Raw genomic sequence first — 18,476 nt, 5'->3', positions numbered from 1 at the left:
TCTCTTGGTCTCTGGGAGACTTCCTTCTATTCTCAGCTATAGGATAAGAGGGATGGATCAGATGCCCTTTTGAGGTCCTTCCATTTTGAACAATTTATACTTGTGTCATTCCTATTCTTTTCTATGTAAATTAAATTAGTCTAATTATATAGGGCCTGTTTCTGTTTTAGAAAGTACATTAAATGCTAGGCAGAGGTTAATCATCTTATACTCTATGTTACATTTAACCTTCCTCACGAATCAGTAAAGTATGTACCACTATTATCTCCCATTTATTTATTTATTTATTTATTTATGAGAGTGAGAGAGTTGGGGGGTGGGGAGCAGAGGGAGAGGTAAAGGAAGAATCTTAAGCAAGCTCCACACCCAGTGCAGAGCCTGATGCAGGGCTCAACCTCACAGTCTTGAGATCACAACCTGACTTGAAATCAAGAGTTGGACATTTAACCTAGTGAGCCACCCAGGCACCCCAGACTTCCATTTCAAATAAGAAACCAAGGTACAGAGAAGATAACTAATTTTCTTCAAAAGCCAGTGGCACTCAGATGGTATAACTGAGAGCCACACCCACAGTGTGCGAATCCATAGCTTGTTCACATAGCCATAACCATACATATCCTCATCAAACCCAGTGTAACTCTGTTCTTTAATCCCCTCCAGAATTCTCTCATCTCGTCTTTCATTTCCTGTAGTAATTTTCTGGTGTTCTGACATCCTTCCTGCCGCGTCCTCAGCAATCATTCTACATTTCACTGCAAAGGACATTACTTTCAGTCAACGTTTATGCTTAGAACTGAAACAGGTAAGTAAGACCAATTAAACTCATTAGATATTAGAGGCAGATTTCACCCCAATAAAATGATCTTAAAAATCCATAAAATTATAAAACTTCTGAATTGCTAAGGATTTTAGAGAATACTATTTCTCAGTGTATGTCATGGAGTGGTGATAGATGTTAAATGAAAATAAAGCAGTTTTTCCAATCAAGTAATTTGGGAAGATGTGCTGAATCAGAGTAAAATAAGTTTCTTTTCTGTTGGACTTCTCAGAGCCTTTATTATGTTTATGTGCATTATGATTCTCTCACAGATTGCTACAGTATTTAACATTTCCCAAATCCCCTCAGCCATAGGTATTATTTTGCAGGGAGACAGTGTTAGGACTAGTATTCCCCAGAAAAAAAAATTGGGAAACATCACCTTAGATATTATTTGTACAATCCCTTCTATAACCACCCAGCAGTTAAACAGGTAAGGAATTGAGTCTGAATGGGGACATGAGTTATCCCAGTCAACACAAATTAGAACTGTATAAAACAGAAACCAGATTAGGTATTTCAATAAAGATAATTTAATACAGAAGAAACTGATGAATGAGCAACATAGAGATAGTAACTATAGGAGCAGACACCAAAAGAAAGATGGTACTATTCACAGAGCCTAGAAAGTTAGGCAAGAGGCCTTCTAGAGCTGGACTCCATTATGTGAAGAGAAGACACTACTTGGATGGTGAAAGTAGCTCAGCAGCTCAGAGAAGGAAACCCCAATGCTGGGAGTCAGACAAGGACAGGGTGCCACCTGCCCGATGCTGGAATCACAGGTAATTGGAGAAGGGGCACCTCAGGGTTGGGTCTCAGACCTCTGTGGTCTGCCCATGTGCTGCTGGGATCTCAGTCACGTGCCAAAGAACACTTGCACATTTAGGATCAGTCTCGCAAGGAGGAGGTGCTGCTTGACTGCAACTGATACCTTCGGGAGACTGGCTTTGGAAATGCAAAGCACTGAAGACTCTAATCAACTGTTTTTGCAAGGTGAAGGGTAACATTAAAAGGCAAAACAAATTGATAGAAAGGAGAATGTTCCTTTCTCTTTCCACCTGCTTTCTAATCTTCCTCCAGCACCTTCTACTAGAATAACGTGTCAGGGGCAGAAAAGAAATGGAAATTAAAGAGTTCTCGGCCCAGCATCATAAAATAGGGTATAGAAGGTTGGATTTGGAGATGACAGAAAAATGCTTAATAACAGATATACTTCACCCTGTCAGTTAATTGATATCACACATTCACTTCTGTATATGTATGCTGACTCCCAACCAGAAGATGCAATTATCCTTGATGCAAACAAAATACTCTCAACATTTGTCCAAAAAGGAGATATACAAGATCCACACAGCCATCATATCCATTTCTGGGCAGCAGTTACAGTATCCATTTCTGAGTGATGACATTTAATCTAATATAATCACAGTCACACTTGAATAATCTGTTTCCCAAAGAGTCCATTGTAAGCCTTTCTATGATGAAAACACCTTTATGTAGAACACTAAAGGGATAGGAGAAAGGAGGTCAAAAGAAACTATTTAATATATACAAATATCAATTAGTTTAAATGCCCATGTGATCTTTAGAGATATCTAGAGCTATATATATTTAGGAAAGTAATAGCGAGCAAGGAATGGAAATATTCATACCTTCTATAATTCCCATATCTGTAATTAGTTACATGATTGTAGTTGACACAATAACACCCTTCCTCTACTACTTTTTTTTTCAGTCGGCCTGTCAACTGGTTGATTTGCAGTTTTCTATCTGACAGAATCACTGAAGGATCTGAATTCAAGAGCAGGAGTGTCTTCTCACATCCAGGAAGGTGGATTGTTTCCATTATAAGAAAGTCTTAGGAAGCCTTAAAGTTCTAAGATTCTCAGCCCTGCTCAAGTCCACTCAGCTGTCACCATCCAAGTTTTAGCCTCACTTTCCTTCCCAATTAATATCCTGACCTCTCTCATGAGATACATGGCCAGTGTAAGATTTTGATTTACATTATAGTTCTATAATCAGCACAATTAAAATCTGCATCGACTTTTTAGGAGAAGCCAGCCCTATGGCTACTAGAAATAAGAAATTCTTTTGAGACTGCCATAAAAGGTCTTTTGTTCTCTATAACTTCAACTGAGAAGGAAAAACCCTGAGCTTATACTTTTCTGCCTGTTGATTCTCCAATGCAGTCAGAAGCAGACCAACCACCCATAGTTCTTGTAGTCATCATAACTACCATAAAAATTAAGTATTGAAAGCACTTGATTCTCAGGATTACTTCATTACATCATCAACAAGAGTGACATTTTTAATTAATTGTGATGTGACTTCATATTATTAATTACTACTATGTCATTTCCTATTGGAAAGGAGATCGATGCTTCGTTAAAGGACATGGACATGATCAAATAAACCTCAGAGTCTCCTGGTATCAAGTGCAGTTCAGATAGAGAAATAGCTGTTATCCTTAAAACTATGGGAAAAAAGAAGAAGGGCTAGGAATATCATCTTGGAAAGATTCCAAAGAGCCTGGGCCCAAACTTTTAAAAGAGGTCAGTGCCTGGGTCACCACGAGGCTAGATCTGGGAATGCATAAGCACCTAGAGGCAGAACTAAGTACTCCTGCCAGAGGGGAGGGCCATAGAAAAACAGACTAAGATGGAATGAGGAAGCCCTTCTTCCTTTTCTCTCCTTTCTTCTCATCTCCCTAGAGGGCTTCCTATTCCCAGAACTGAGTAGGAAACATCTTAAAGGGAGAAATAAAGCTGTGCAGTTCAGTACCGGTGTTACAAAACATAGAAGGATAAATTTGCAACCGAGAGACAATAGTTTAAACATGAACACAGACTGGAACCTAAACTATTCTGATGTCCGGGTTAAGCTCTCTAAAACACTACTTCATGGTTGGATTTCAGGAACCATAATGAGCTGGTGGTAGAGCCATTAGGAGCAGAAGGACTTGTTGTCAGAAAGCACTTACTGGTAAAAACCTACTTCCATATGTTATCATCAAATGAATTTATATATGGAAATTGCTTAGAACAGTGTCGGGTATATATAAGGCACCATAATAAGTGAGTGTTAATAACATCATCATCATCACCATCATCATCACCTTCATCACGTCATCTCATTATATGCTAGTATTAAGCATTGATACACAATTGATAAGATTAAAATTATAAATATTCCATATCAGGTCTATGAAATCTGTAATCATAAAGTTGCTTATAACAAATATTTGCAGATGAAAAAATAAAATGTGTACTATCGCACCAAAACCAAGCGAAAACAAAACTACAAATTGCTGTAGAAAAGTCTGAGTGATATGAGGTGTTAGTAACACAAAGGGTACATTTTCAAAGAGTTCTATGGTTTACAAATGTCCTTAACCCAGATTTTGGCCATCTAATGCTTTCTGCCCCAGAAACATTGAAAGCAATTATTGTCTTAAATTCTCCAGAACCTGAGCTAGAAGGAACATTCATCTCTCTGACTATGGGTGTTCACAAGCATGTGGGTAACTATTGGGGGAGACCTATAGACCGGCACTATGCTAATTTAATGTCCCTTTGAATGGGAATTCTTCCAGACTAGATGCTTTATGTACAGTCATAAAGATAATATGCAAATAGACTTTTCCTGCATTTCTTAAATTAATTTGCTTGTTTCTCAATTACTACAAAATGAATTGGCAGACAACCTTCTCTGTTTAACTTTCACATATTAGTTCTAATTGAACACATTAAAATCTCATAATTTATTTACTATCCTTGGGCTATTTTTTGTTAGTGGTGGTAGCTAGTTAATTCATTTACCTGACTTTTATATTTATCCATATGTTAATGTAAAAATGCCTCGCTTTTATCTGTATTTTGTTTTTCTAAGGATTTTAATTTTTCATAAAATTGATAACCTGATGCTTAGCCCAGAATTCCCTTCAACTCCCACCACCATCCACAACTAGGCAATACTCAAAGTAAATAAACCAAAATATAGGTATTGAAAGGCAAGTATTTTACTCACAGTAGAATCACTACCTTCACTCAAAGCCTGTTCACTCATATATTAAACCTAGTTCACTCTAATTTGTTTCTTACCCCAAAGTGGAAGAGACAAGTAAACTGTGGAGAAACAGGAGGGGCTTTAGAATCAGGCAGACCAAAAGTAGAAATGACAGCAGATAGAAGGCAGTGAGGCAGAAGAATATAAAAACCAGTTTCAAAATTGTGGGCTCACCGTGCATCTGGGGCACACAGCCCTCCTCTATAAGAATAAAGGAGTGAAGCCTTAATGGACTAGTGCATTGGAACAGATTCTTACACTAGGTTAGGTGAACCATCAGCAAATCATTTCACTTCTCTGAGCCTCCATTTCTACATCTTTATAATTGGGAGATTTGATTAGATGCTTTCCAAAATCCTTTAACAACCTAAATTTCTATTATTTTACAATAATTGTATAATGAATTTTCAGTGACTCCATTTTAAATGTCCTAAGAGTGAGTTAAAATATTTTAAAGCATTTCTACTATAAACAGTTAAAGTAAAAATGGTTTGGTCTTAGTATGAGTAAGTACATGTATGAGTGAAGCATTTTTATAACTATAGTAAAACCTTGGATTATGAGTAACTTGCCCTGTGAGTGTTCCTCAAGACTAGCAAACATTTCTAATACATTTAACTTGATAAATTAGCAATGTCTTGCAATACGAGTAGTAAATGATGCTAAATGTCACATAAACACAACCGAGCCAATGTTTCTTGAAAGTCACTTTGATATACAAGTGCTTGGGCTTACAAGCGTGTTTCTGTAATGAAATATGGTCACAAACCAAGGTTTTACTGTATTGGATATATTATTTGATTTAATCTTTACAACAATTCAATGAAGTGTATTTTGTTTATGCACATTTTACAAGTGAGGAAACAATCTCACAGAAGGGATGTTAATTGCACAATATCTCATGGTGAAACAAGATCCACAATCCATTTTTGTCTTCTGCAAAATTTTGTATTACCTTCTCAAGTAGTACAGATAAACTCCCTATACCTGCATGGTGCTTCTGCTTTATTCCTGGGTCACAGGCAAACAACAAATTTCTGGTTTGCAAAGTTGAACGTGTAACTCTTGGTTACGTGGTGCTCTACCAATCACAGCTCATTGATGAGGAGCATGGCCCCTGCATCTGGCTATCTGCAGCCATAGGTTCTGCTGTTTTACCAGGTAGTCCCAGTTTCTGCAAGAGTATTCAAATGATTAAACATGATTCCCACTGCTGTGCCACCATATGACTTGAATACCAACTTATCACCAAGGGATTGCAGATACATATAGTTTTATTTTTTGAATATGACTAATTGCCTATTTTTTAAAATCTATATTATTTCAGGGTATTTGAATTGAGCAGGAATGCACAAATATCTGCTGTGACATCTTGATCAGAAGTTATTACCCCCCTTTTGTTCCCGTAAGCATTCTATAAGAGTGGAAATAACACACATGAGGCAATATCTCACAGAAGACAGCATAGACTGTGAGTGTGTCTGGTACAGCTAAACCCTTTTTAAATATGCCATCTTAGGCAAGTTACTTAAATTCTCACCACCTTGGTTTTCTCATTTAAAAGCTGGCAATAATAATAGTTCTTATCTTAAGAGGTTGTTGTGAAGATAAAATGAGTAAAATATCATCTTATATAAAGTAGTGTAGAAAAAAATGTTCATTACTGTTAGCTGACTACAGAACTATGACTTAGGAGTCCACTGATAATTTGAGACAACTGAAGGCTATTTGGAATCTATTTTTCTTTATTTACCTAGTGTCTAGTGCAGTATCTGATATCTTACAGATGCTCCATACATTTTTCATTGAATGTCATTTTAATGTTGTTAATGTTGTTTGTTTGTTTTTGTCATCTCAAATGGACCTAAACTGCTAGCCTTGCTTAACTGAAAATTCATATAATATTCTAAGTAGTTTATTTTTATAAAATCTGTTAAGGAAGGTATTATTAAGATCTTTCCTCCCATCTTTTACAAAGAAAGTCATAGAAGTTGCTCACAGTCAGCAAAGAAAAGCAGAGTCAGAATTTGCATCCAGTTCGGTCTTGTGTGTGAACCAGAACACTTTGTTGCTTCTCTCCTAGCCTATTATATGCTAGTTTATGAGAAAGAGCTTAGAATACTGAGAAACATATGCCAATATAAGACATTTGCATATTAGCAAGTTTATAGCAGTAGCCTCTTAATTAGTTCTTTAGCAAATCAGGCACCTCTGTTTCCTGGTTTATGAGTCTATCCTAGACACTGAAGAGCAATATTTAGGATAGACTAGAAGAGGGTGGAGTGCTCTCTCCATTCCTATATAGGCAATGCAAGTGGGTCAATTAGCCAGTATGCACATTATTCATATCCTTTCATCTTTCTAGCAACTGTCCAACCCTTTTCTCACTATCATTAGCAAAAATATGTTTCAATCAGACATTGAATGCATTGTGACATTCATTAGTAGATGATCATAAAGTCATTTGGAGAAAGAGAAACACCAGTACGTGTATACAATTACCTATGAATTTAGTTCATCAATTTCACTTCCATGCTCCAATGTACTCATTTGTAAAATAAGGATACCAAAATTACTTCTCTATAACCATGGAGCTTAAATTTTGATATAGAGATCCCTCTACAGTGCCTGGTACATATGCAGAGACCAATAAACCATAGCATACTGCGAATAGCAATTAGGATAAACGTTGCAATTTTAAAATTAAAATATCCATAGAATAATCATTTTTAAAGTAATTGTGGCCAATTCTTCATTTATCCCACAATTATTTAATTCATATCAAGTGTGGCCATCAGGCTGTAAAGAAGGCTCACATAGGCAGGACGATACAGAATTGTAATTCAAACCTGTAGATTGTTTTCTGTCTTTTCTCTTTTTGTCTTAATTCATTTCCCATTATTAATCTGACACATAAACTTCATTCATTCAGACTGAATGGCATTTACCATGTGTCAGAGCTGTGTTGAAATTAAAAAAGAAAAAAAAGAACAAAAGTAATGTATACCCCATGCCCTCAAGGAACTCAGTCTAGTGAAAAAGAGAGAAACATCAACAGATAATTAGAATCTAGGGAAGGAAGTGCTAATAGAGATATTTGTAACACAATATGGCAGTAATGAAGAAGACATGGGTGAGTGAGTGCCATGCTCTGCTAGGGGCATTAAGTAACACAGGAAGAGAAGAGTGATCTTTGCCAAATTGGCTCACTCCCCAAACTTGTTCATTTTGTTTTTCAGTGGAAACTGCTACAATGGAACCTAAGAGATATGAAGACAAAGTAGAAATATCCATAGGCTGATTCTTATACATTCCTTTTCCATGGCCCAGTTGAAAACAGAGGACATTAGAAAATTGAGTCAAAGAGAATTCTAAAGGACCAAATAAAGAATTCACCTAGTAGTTCGCTGGACAAAGAAACATCATTTCATCTCTTCTCACTCTCTGTCCCTCCATTTATTTTCAGTATGTCAAGTGTTTTGAATACATTGTCTTACTTAACACTAAGTAAGTTCAATGAATTAGAAATTAATAACTCAATTACAAAACTGCAAAAAATTAACTGGTAGGTTTTGGCCAAGTCTACAGAGCTGCTTAGTGGTAGTTAAAATCCAGTGTTTGTCCCCAAATACTTTCTCCTAAATCACTTTACTACACAGCATCAGTACATTACAAGAATAGGAGCACATTATTTCTAAGATCATGTCCAATTCAATAATTCAGTACATACTAAATACTTTGAGAAAATTCCTAATTTAATATCTGCCTTAACCATGATTCACTTATTCAGTTGAAAAATAAAAAGAAAGACCTAGTTAGATGTATGCTTTGTACATACTTCGGGCATACATAGGATCGTAACCTTGTACACACATTTGTACAAACTTGAAATAGTTTTAGAACATCAGCTGGTCATTGTTTCCCCTGGCAGTTTTCATTTCAATGGATAAATATTGATATTGGACATAATGAAAATAATACTATTTTGAATTTGTACAATGTATTTAAGAAATTTAAATATTAACAGAGCAATTAAATTATCAGCATCTTATAGTGAGGAACAAATATGTTAAAGAATTTGGGCAAGAATGCATAGCAAATTAATGGAAGAGCTGATAAGTTCATGAAGCCTGTGGATTCAATTTAGTTATTAAAGTCTTATTTAGAAAATAAGAACTTAGAATTCACTACACTGTGGTATCTAATTGCTTTTTTTTTGAAATACCATCAAATTCATGAAATAAATCTGTAAGATAATCTATTTTTGGCCACATGAAAGGAACATATGTGGTATTATTGGAATACTTCATCCTACTCTAGGTAAGGAGGTAATTAGTGTTAAAAATAAAGCTGGGGAAGATACTTCTTAAAGTAAAATGGGCATCTTTATTCATCTAGTAATATTAGCTACTTAACTCCCTCAAGGAGATATTATGATGATTAATTGGATCATGATGGAGAATAATTTATGGAAAAAAACTGAGTACTCAAAATTATTAGCATGATTTCACCACAATTATCTCCAATTTTTACTTTCTTGACTTCAATTTCAATTTTATTGTTTCTTTGAGGAGAACAGAAAAGTCACTCAATGCTTGAGGCACACTCTTTTAAGAGGTTACGGAAAGGATAAAAAGAGGCAAATTTTAGTTGAAAACATTGTGCAACTTTAGTCCTCAGAACCACCCTTGAAGAATTGAATTTCTACTGTTTGGCAGCCACATCTAAAAGGATTCAACACAGTTTCAGACACATATTATAGAATGACAAGGCAGAAGGGAATCAGAGAGAGTAATTAATCTAACATGTAGTTTATATGAGAAAACAGAAAGCCAGAATCGTAAAGTATTTCACCCACATAACACTATTGCTTGGTGTACACTCGACTTGAATTCTTTCACTTTCTATTCTACTGCTCAATGGTTCTCTCTTCAGTCTCTGGGCATTTTGGGGTCTGGGCACTCAGAGAAGTGTCAGAGTATATCTTCTTTTCAATGTAGAAGAGATATGGATCCTGAAACAGACAATGTTCCTGGCATCTGAAAAAAAAAAAAACACAACACCAAAGTCATTTATATTAGTGGTGAGATTCTATGCTAACCCAAGTGTTTATTTTCGGCATGCAGATTGCTCAGGTGATCGCTCCTGACCAGGATGATGTCCATAATGAGAATTACAAGAGATTGTTAATCATGAATTTACACACAGTAATGTAAAAACCACTCTGGACTTTGGTAGGAAAGCAGAGACTATACTTATGGCACAAGTAAAAAGCCTTCAGGTTATAATTAATGTAGCTAATCAACTGCCTGGAGCTCAACAAATCAGTGACATCAATTATTTCTTCTCCAGATGATGTAAAAAACTAAAGTCCATATTTCACATTTACTATGATGCCACCTCTAGAAAAATAAATGAAGTGTTTTTAAGAGTATAAATCAATAGATGAAAATGTTCCTCCACTTGTTTAGTACCAAAATTATTTTCTTCTTTGTTTTAGCATAAGTACCAGACTCTCGTGAAACTATAGCTGTGTCTGCCCATTTTCCCTTTTACATCAACTCAGTATTTATTTACCTATGGGGTCAATTACTCAGATGATAACCTCAGGGAGTTCAAATAGTTTTAAAAGAATTATTTTAAAGATTAACATTTTGAATTAATGAACAGAGCAAACATACCTAAATAATGTTATACAGGACATTTCTTTCAAGCAGTCATGTCTATAACTTATTTACCTAATTCAACTTATTTACCTCCACAGGAAAATGGGTGAATAATAAAACAACTTTGTTGCAAGCTTTGTTTAAAAGTTATTTTTCAATTTATTTTACTCTTCTTTCTGTTTTATTTTTTAAGTTATTTTTTAGTTGTTTATTTTTGAGAGAGAGACAGAGCATGAGCAGGAGAAGGTCAGAAAGAGAGGGAGACACAGAATCCAAAGCAGGCTCCAGGCTCCGAACTGTCAGCATAGATCCCGATGCAGAGCTCAAACTCACAGGCTATGAGATCATGACCTGAGCCAAAGTCGGATGCTTAACTGACTGAGTCACCCAGGCGCCCCTCTTCTTTCTGTTTGAAAATCAATTTCAATTCTCAAATTATTTAAATGAGGTTTTGGAATACAACATCAATAATTTGTAATGTCGGTTATTTATTTATTTTGCATAGTTCAACATATTCACTGTATGTCCTTTAGTATATCAGTGCCATTCTATGTCTGTATGTCTGTGTGTGTACTCTAGTTTTATTTAAAATCTTTTTGCAACTTTTTTGAGGTATATATACAAAAAATTGTGCACGTTTAATATATACAATTTAATGAGTTTGAAAACTACATATATTAATGAATCCATAACCACAATCAAGATTATAAATATATCCATCACCTCTAAACATTTCCTGTGTCTCTTTTCTTTTTCCTTCTCTCCTCCCTCCCTCTCTCCCTCCCTTCTTTTCTTCCATAATGTTATAAGAACACTTAACATGAAACCTACCCTCAACAGTTTTTAAGTACATAATACTGTATTGCTAACTATAGGCATTATGTTGTACAGCAGATCTCTGGAACTGATTCATCTTTTATAACTCCAGCTTTATGCCCACTGAACAACTCCCTATTTCCCCCTCCTCCTGTACCCTGGAAACAACTATTCTAGGTTCTGCTTCTGCCAAGTTTGACTATTTCAGATGTCACATAAAAGTGAAATCATGCAGTTTGCCCTTCTCTGATTGACTTATTTATTTTACTTAGCACAATGTCTTCCAAGTTCATCCGTGTTGTTGCAAATGGTAGGATTTCCTTCTTTTGTGAAGGCTGAATAATATTACAGTGTGTGTGTGTGTGTGTGTGTGTGTGTGTGTGCTTGTGGCTATCACATTGTCTTTATCCATTCATATGTTGATTGATATTTGGGTTGTAAAGTTGAAAGATACAAAATCAACATACAAAATTAAGTTGCAATTCTGTACACTAACAACAAAATATGTGAAAAGTAAATTAAGAAAATTCTATTAACAATAGTGTCAAAAGGAACAAAATACTTAAGAATAGACTTGGCCAAGAAAATGAAAGACCTGTATACTAAAAATTACAATACATTGATAAAAGAAATTAAAGAAGAAATAAAATGGAAAATAAAATAAATAATGGAATAAATAAATAAATGAAAAATAAATGGAAAGACATGCATGTTCATGGATTAGAAAATTTATTGTTAAAATTTACATATTTAAAAGATGTAAAGGACTTCTTTTTGATATATATCTCAAGGTGCATGTACCAATTGTTAAAGTGTAAGAAAAAATGATAAGGTTTTCTAAATTTAACCATAGAAACAAAATAATATAGATCTCTGTTTGTAAGCTTATTCATTCTTTGAAATTTCACTTATTCTCAACATTTTATTGATAATATTTTATTGCTATCTTCATGTTTTATACATTTCAAAGCACATGAAATCTGTTTTCTGAGCTGAGTCTCTTGGAATCTCAGTAAAATCCACCTGATCAAGTACCATTATTTTCATTTTATGGATAAGAAAATAGAAGGCACAAGTAGGCAGATGATTTTTTGGTTTCCATAGCGAGTCAGTTGCTGTGCATGGTATAGAACTGAACTCTGTGTGTCTCAGCATTTAGTTAATTTTATAGCATTCCACCTCATGACATGATAATTGATACCAAATCTGGACAAAATTCACATAAAAATCAAATACATAAAATATGATAATATGGTTCAGGCAAAGTATAATAGTGTAAGGCAGTATTCCACAGCTCTTTCTTTTAGACATACATGGAAGGGGTTATTGTTTTTTAAGGTCAAGATGAAGATCTGGCCTGGAAATTGGTTGTGTCTGAATAGGAAGAAAATCTCGACTCATATCTCTGTTTCAGTGCCAATAACATGAACCATGCTGGAAAGGCAAAGACTTCAGAGATTTCCATACAAATGTTTTTCTTAGCTCACAAATACCACAAAATTATTCATGCTTTGAGGAAGGTCAAGAGGACACATCACTTTCCCACATTTTTTGCATTTTTAAAACTCTTTTGGAGTCTTTCCTCAAAGTTAAATTTATAATGTAGATGGTTTCTTTATATCTTCTGTAAACTTTCAGAGGCAATAATTTTATATCAAATTCCACTTATGACCCTATGATCCAGACTTAAAGCTGTTGCTCAAAGCTTTTTTGATCTGTTTCTTGAGCCACTGTAGAAAATTATATATATATATATATATAAACTCTCTAAAATAGTTGATAATGTTGTTGACTTATTTATATATTTTTCAGCTTATATGCTGTGAAGTTGGAGAAAATCTTAAAATTGCCGCAAGTACTGAGAGAAATGCTAAAGCAATTTAAAGGAAAGTTGAAAACAAGGGCATTTGAGGAAAAAATTGTTGGGTTATTAATAGATATGATGCTCCAGTCTTCCTTTTGTATTTATCTACAGGCATATAACATTCATATTTTCTTTTCCTGGGAGGTATTATGTGGCTATGGCTTACATACACAGGGGCTTTATAGAATTATTCTCATCATGCAGTATTGCTGATGTTGCCTAAGCAATTGCTGTCTTCTTTTTCAAAATAATAACTTAAGCTACTCTTTAGTCAAATAGATACTGCCATTCCTGGGGTGAAGTTTTCACAGTGGTCTAGAATTGCTCATAAAAGAGCTAAAGGAAAAAAAATTGCATTTCATATTTAAGTTAATCTTAATAATTGATTCAACATTGTTTTGACAAAAATCTACAGGTGGATACATTAGGGTAGTGAAGAAAGAACACTCAGGATTTCTATCATTGTATATCTCTTAAAGGCAGCTCAACTGTTAATAAGCAGGTAATGACATTCAGTAAGTATAACACATGAGCATATTTTTCTAGATAGCTTTGAAAACAAATCAAAATGAAAGTTTTAGAATAGCCAAGATGGTAAGCTGGAAATAGCTGCATTTCATTTATGTATGAAAGGGTGATTTTATCTTCATCACATTTCTTCTGCTTTTCTCAATCACGTCTTCTTTTTCTCCTTATTACCAAAGCAAACGGTGGCATATGTAATATATTTATCTCCTAAGATATTAAGGTATATATTCTAAGTCCCCAGCTGAGATATATTCTAAGTACTATGATGGTTTAAACAGTTTTGGTTTTGAATCCCTCTTGGCTGAAATAGTTTTATTGTAATTTGGATTCTGCGCATTTCCTGAGTGAGTGTGATCAGTGTGGAAATGTTTGTACCACAGAAAAATTGCAGTATCTATTCCTACCACAAGATATCTCCACGTGGAGACAATGTGATTTTTTAATTTCCTCTGTAAAGGTGTAAGAAAATTGTAATTCAAGGCCCAAAGTTGTACTTTCCTGCTGATAACCTTATTTTTCATTATTTGAATAAACATGACTACAGTCATAACTCTTAAGAACCGCCTTTCTCAGCCAAAGATTAATTTAAGTGAAAAAGGAACACACAAGAACAAACAAACAAAAAAACCCATGACATCACAGCAATCGGTTCCAACAGTTCAGGCATCTTCAAAAATACTATTTGACAATACTTGCAGATATATGATCTATATAGGATGCATATGTAATGCTTGAATTTAAAAAATTGTGAAACTCAGTTAATGCCTCTATCTTAATAATGTAATTGAATACAGGAAGATTTGACTTTCTAATTTCACTTGTGCATATACCTCATTGTTTCAACCCCAGCAACTATTGCTTATCATTTTGCTGTAATTCTAGTAAGACATAGTACCTTTGCAAAGGCTCTTTAAGCCAAAGGAAAGACAAACATTTGAAAAGATTGTTTTACAAGACATAATGTGGGAAGTACTAAATTGTAGAGAGCTGTTATTTTTTTTTTTAATTTTTTTTCAACGTTTATTTATTTTTGGGACAGAGAGAGACAGAGCATGAACGGGGGAGGAGCAGAGAGAGAGGGAGACACAGAATCGGAAACAGGCTCCAGGCTCTGAGCCATCAGCCCAGAGCCTGACGCGGGGCTCGAACTCCCGGACTGCGAGATCGTGACCTGGCTGAAGTCGGACGCTTAACCGACTGCGCCACCCAGGCGCCCCTGTTATTTTTAAAAATCAACATTTATTTTGCCCTAAAAGAGACTACAGATAAGTTAGCTACTTTTCTTCTGAGAAGTACCAATTCTTTTTTTTTTTTTTTTCAACGTTTATTTATTTTTGGGACAGAGAGAGACAGAGCATGAATGGGGGAGGGGCAGAGAGAGAGGGAGACACAGAATCAGAAACAGGCTCCAGGCTCTGAGCCATCAGCCCAGAGCCTGACGCGGGGCTCGAACTCACGAACCGCGAGATTGTGACCTGGCTCAAGTCGGACGCTTAACCAACTGCGCCACCCAGGCGCCCCTGAGAAGTACCAATTCTTAATAATACTTTTGTCACTGTGCAGATACTTCATTTTTAAAAAATTGTCCTATATCGATGATACAAAATGTTACATATTTAACTTGTCTGAAATTAGGATGTATGACATAGAAACATAGTATATGAGATTTGCTCTCAAAACCAATATGTAAGGTAAGTATTATATTCCATCAGAAGTAGGTTGTATTTCTTTAAAATGTCCATGGAAAATAAAATATACAATATGTCCAGTTATGGTCATACTAAAGGGTCATGTGATGAAAATTATATAACTGAAATACTAGAATCACATGTTGCATGATATACTCAGAGTATTTGAAAATGAATGAGAAAATAGGAAATTCACTTCCATCATTTCAAGATCACTTCAGCCCATATACTCATGGGGAAAAGTAGAAAATGAAATCACCTTGTCTTTTAAATTAGGGGCACCTGGGTGTCTCAGTCGGTTAAGCGTCTGGCTTAGGCTCAGGCCATGATCTCCCGGTTTATGAATTCAAGCCCCACATTGGGCTCTGTGCTGACAGCTCAGAGCCTGGAGCCTGCTTCAAATTTTGTGTCTCTCCTTCTCTCTGCCCCTCCTGTGCTCATTCTCTGTCTCTCTCTATCTCTCAATAATAAATAAACATTAAAAAATTTTAAATTGTTCTGTATTTCTCTCCCTCTACCCTCCCTCTCTCTCTCCCTCTCTCCTACCTTCTCCTTCATCTCTCTCTCTCTCTCTCTTTTCTCTTTTCTCTCCCTGTCTCCTTGTCTCATTCTCTTTTCCTCCATCAGCTGGAAAAAAAAAGTTGGATTCATATGACTAAAATGCAGTCATCAGAACATCCTGAAGGTACAGTGATAGGAATTTAGACAATAAAAGATTTTCAGCACAGCCACTGTGCTTTAAATCATCTAGCTTACACTCATCAGTAAGGACACTTTGAGCTACAAGTGGTTAAGTATTTAGTAAGTTTTTACCAGGTACATTACAACAATTATGGAAAGTGGACACTAGAAGAAGTTGATCTATGGAATAAAAATCAGGAATGTATTTTTTAGGCTAAATACTCAAATCTGTCAATTACTAGATGAATTGACAAAATCACAGAATTTGTTGAAACACACAATTGAGGCATTAAATCTAATGGAATTATTGGAGAGGTGACAGAATGCATTGTAATTATTAACATGTTAAGGATCCTGAGATACTTAGTTCCTAATTCTCAAACATTTTGAGCCTGTGGATGGCACACTTTTAAACAGTATATTTTGGGGGGAACACCTGAAGGGATTGCTATGAACTCAATTGTGTCTCCCCAAATTGACGTGTTAGAACTCTAACTCTCAATGTGACTGTATTTGGGAACAGGGCCTTTGGGAGGTAATTAAGGTTAAATGAGGTCATAAGTGTAGGTCTCTAATCCTAATGGATCATAAAATATGGACATAAAACGAGGAAGATCACTCTCTGCATGTACACCTAGGAAAGGCCATGTGAGGACACAGAAAGACAGTGATCATCTATAAGCCAGTAAGAGAGCTCTCACAGAAACCAATCTTGCTGATTGATCTAAGGGTTCTAGCCCCTGGAACTGTAAGGAGGTAAATTTCTGTTGTTTAAGCCACCCAGCCTGTGGTGTTTTGTTATGGCAACCTGAGCTAGCATACACCTGTGTCTTAGGGTTCGTTCACCAGAAAGGCAGAAGAGGACACATAGGTATACATAAGAGATTTATTACAAGAATTGACTCTCGTGATTTTGGAAGCCAGTAAGTCCCACTATCTGTTGTCTGCACAGCCAGTGGTGTAATTCAGTCCAAGCCCAAAGGCCTGAGAACCAGGGGAACTGATGGGATATGTTCTGGTCTGAGTCTCAAAGTCCCAAAGTCAGGAGTACTGACGTCCAAGGGCAGGCAAGTATGGACGTCCCAGCTCAGGTGGAGAGCAAATTCATTCTTCCTTACCTTTTTGTTTTATTCAAGCTTCACAAAGGATTGGATGACACCCACCTGCACTGGCAGGTAAATCTTCTTTACTCAGTCTACTGATTCAAATACTAATTTCTTCTGGAAACAGCCTCACAAACACCACAAGAAATAATGTTTTACCAGCTATCTAAGTAATCTTAGCCCAGTCAAGTTGACATAAAATTAACCACCAAAATAACATTAATGTGTCACCAAGAATCACTACACAACCATCCTGTTGTACAATATATCATATATAAGATTATAACCTCTAGTATTGGTCACTTTATCAATGAGTAGAATTGTTTTCTTCCATGATACCATTTTTTAAATGTTTATTTATTTTTTTTTCTTATATATGAAATTTATTGACAAATTGGTTTCCATACAACACCCAGTGCTCATCCCAAACGGTGCCCTCCTCAATACCCATCACCCACCCGCCCCTCCCTCCCACCCCCCATCAACCCTCAGTTTGTTCTCAGTTTTTAAAGGTCTCTTATGCTTTGGCTCTCTCGCACTCTAATGTCCTTTTTTTTTTTTTCCTTCCCCTCCCCCATGGGTTCCTGTTAAGTTTCTCAGGATCCACATAAGAGTGAAAGCATATGGTATCTGTCTTTCTCTGTATGGCTTATTTCACTTAGCATCACACTCTCCAGTTCCATCCACGTTGCTACAAAAGGCCATATTTCATTTTTTCTCATTGCCACGTAGTATTCCATTGTGTATATAAACCACAATTTCTTTATCCATTCATCAGTTGATGGACATTTAGGCTCTTTCCATAATTTGGCTATTGTTGAGAGTGCTGCTATGAACATTGGGGTACAAGTGCCCCTATGCATCAGTACTCCTGTATCCCTTGGGTAAATTCCTAGCAGTGCTATTGCTGGGTCATAGGGTAGGTCTATTTTTAATTTTCTGAGGAACCTCCACACTGCTTTCCAGAGCGGCTGCACCAATTTGCATTCCCACCAACAGTGCAAGAGGGTTCCCGTTTCTCCACATCCTCTCCAGCATCTATAGTCTCCTGATTTGTTCATTTTGGCCACTCTGACTGGCGTGAGGTGATACCTGAGTGTGGTTTTGATTTGTATTTCCCTGATAAGGAGCGACGCTGAACATCTTTTCATGTGCCTGTTGGCCATCTGGATGTCTTCTTTAGAGAAGTGTCTATTCATGTTTTCTGCCCATTTCTTCACTGGGTTATTTGTTTTTCGGGTGTGGAGT

Source organism: Lynx rufus, unplaced genomic scaffold (assembly GCF_022079265.1).
Source record: "Lynx rufus isolate CCGP_SWC_20201006 ecotype Redwood Valley unplaced genomic scaffold, mLynRuf1.p SCAF_1, whole genome shotgun sequence".
Taxonomy (NCBI): domain Eukaryota; kingdom Metazoa; phylum Chordata; class Mammalia; order Carnivora; family Felidae; genus Lynx; species Lynx rufus.
This window is presented reverse-complemented; position numbering follows the sequence as displayed.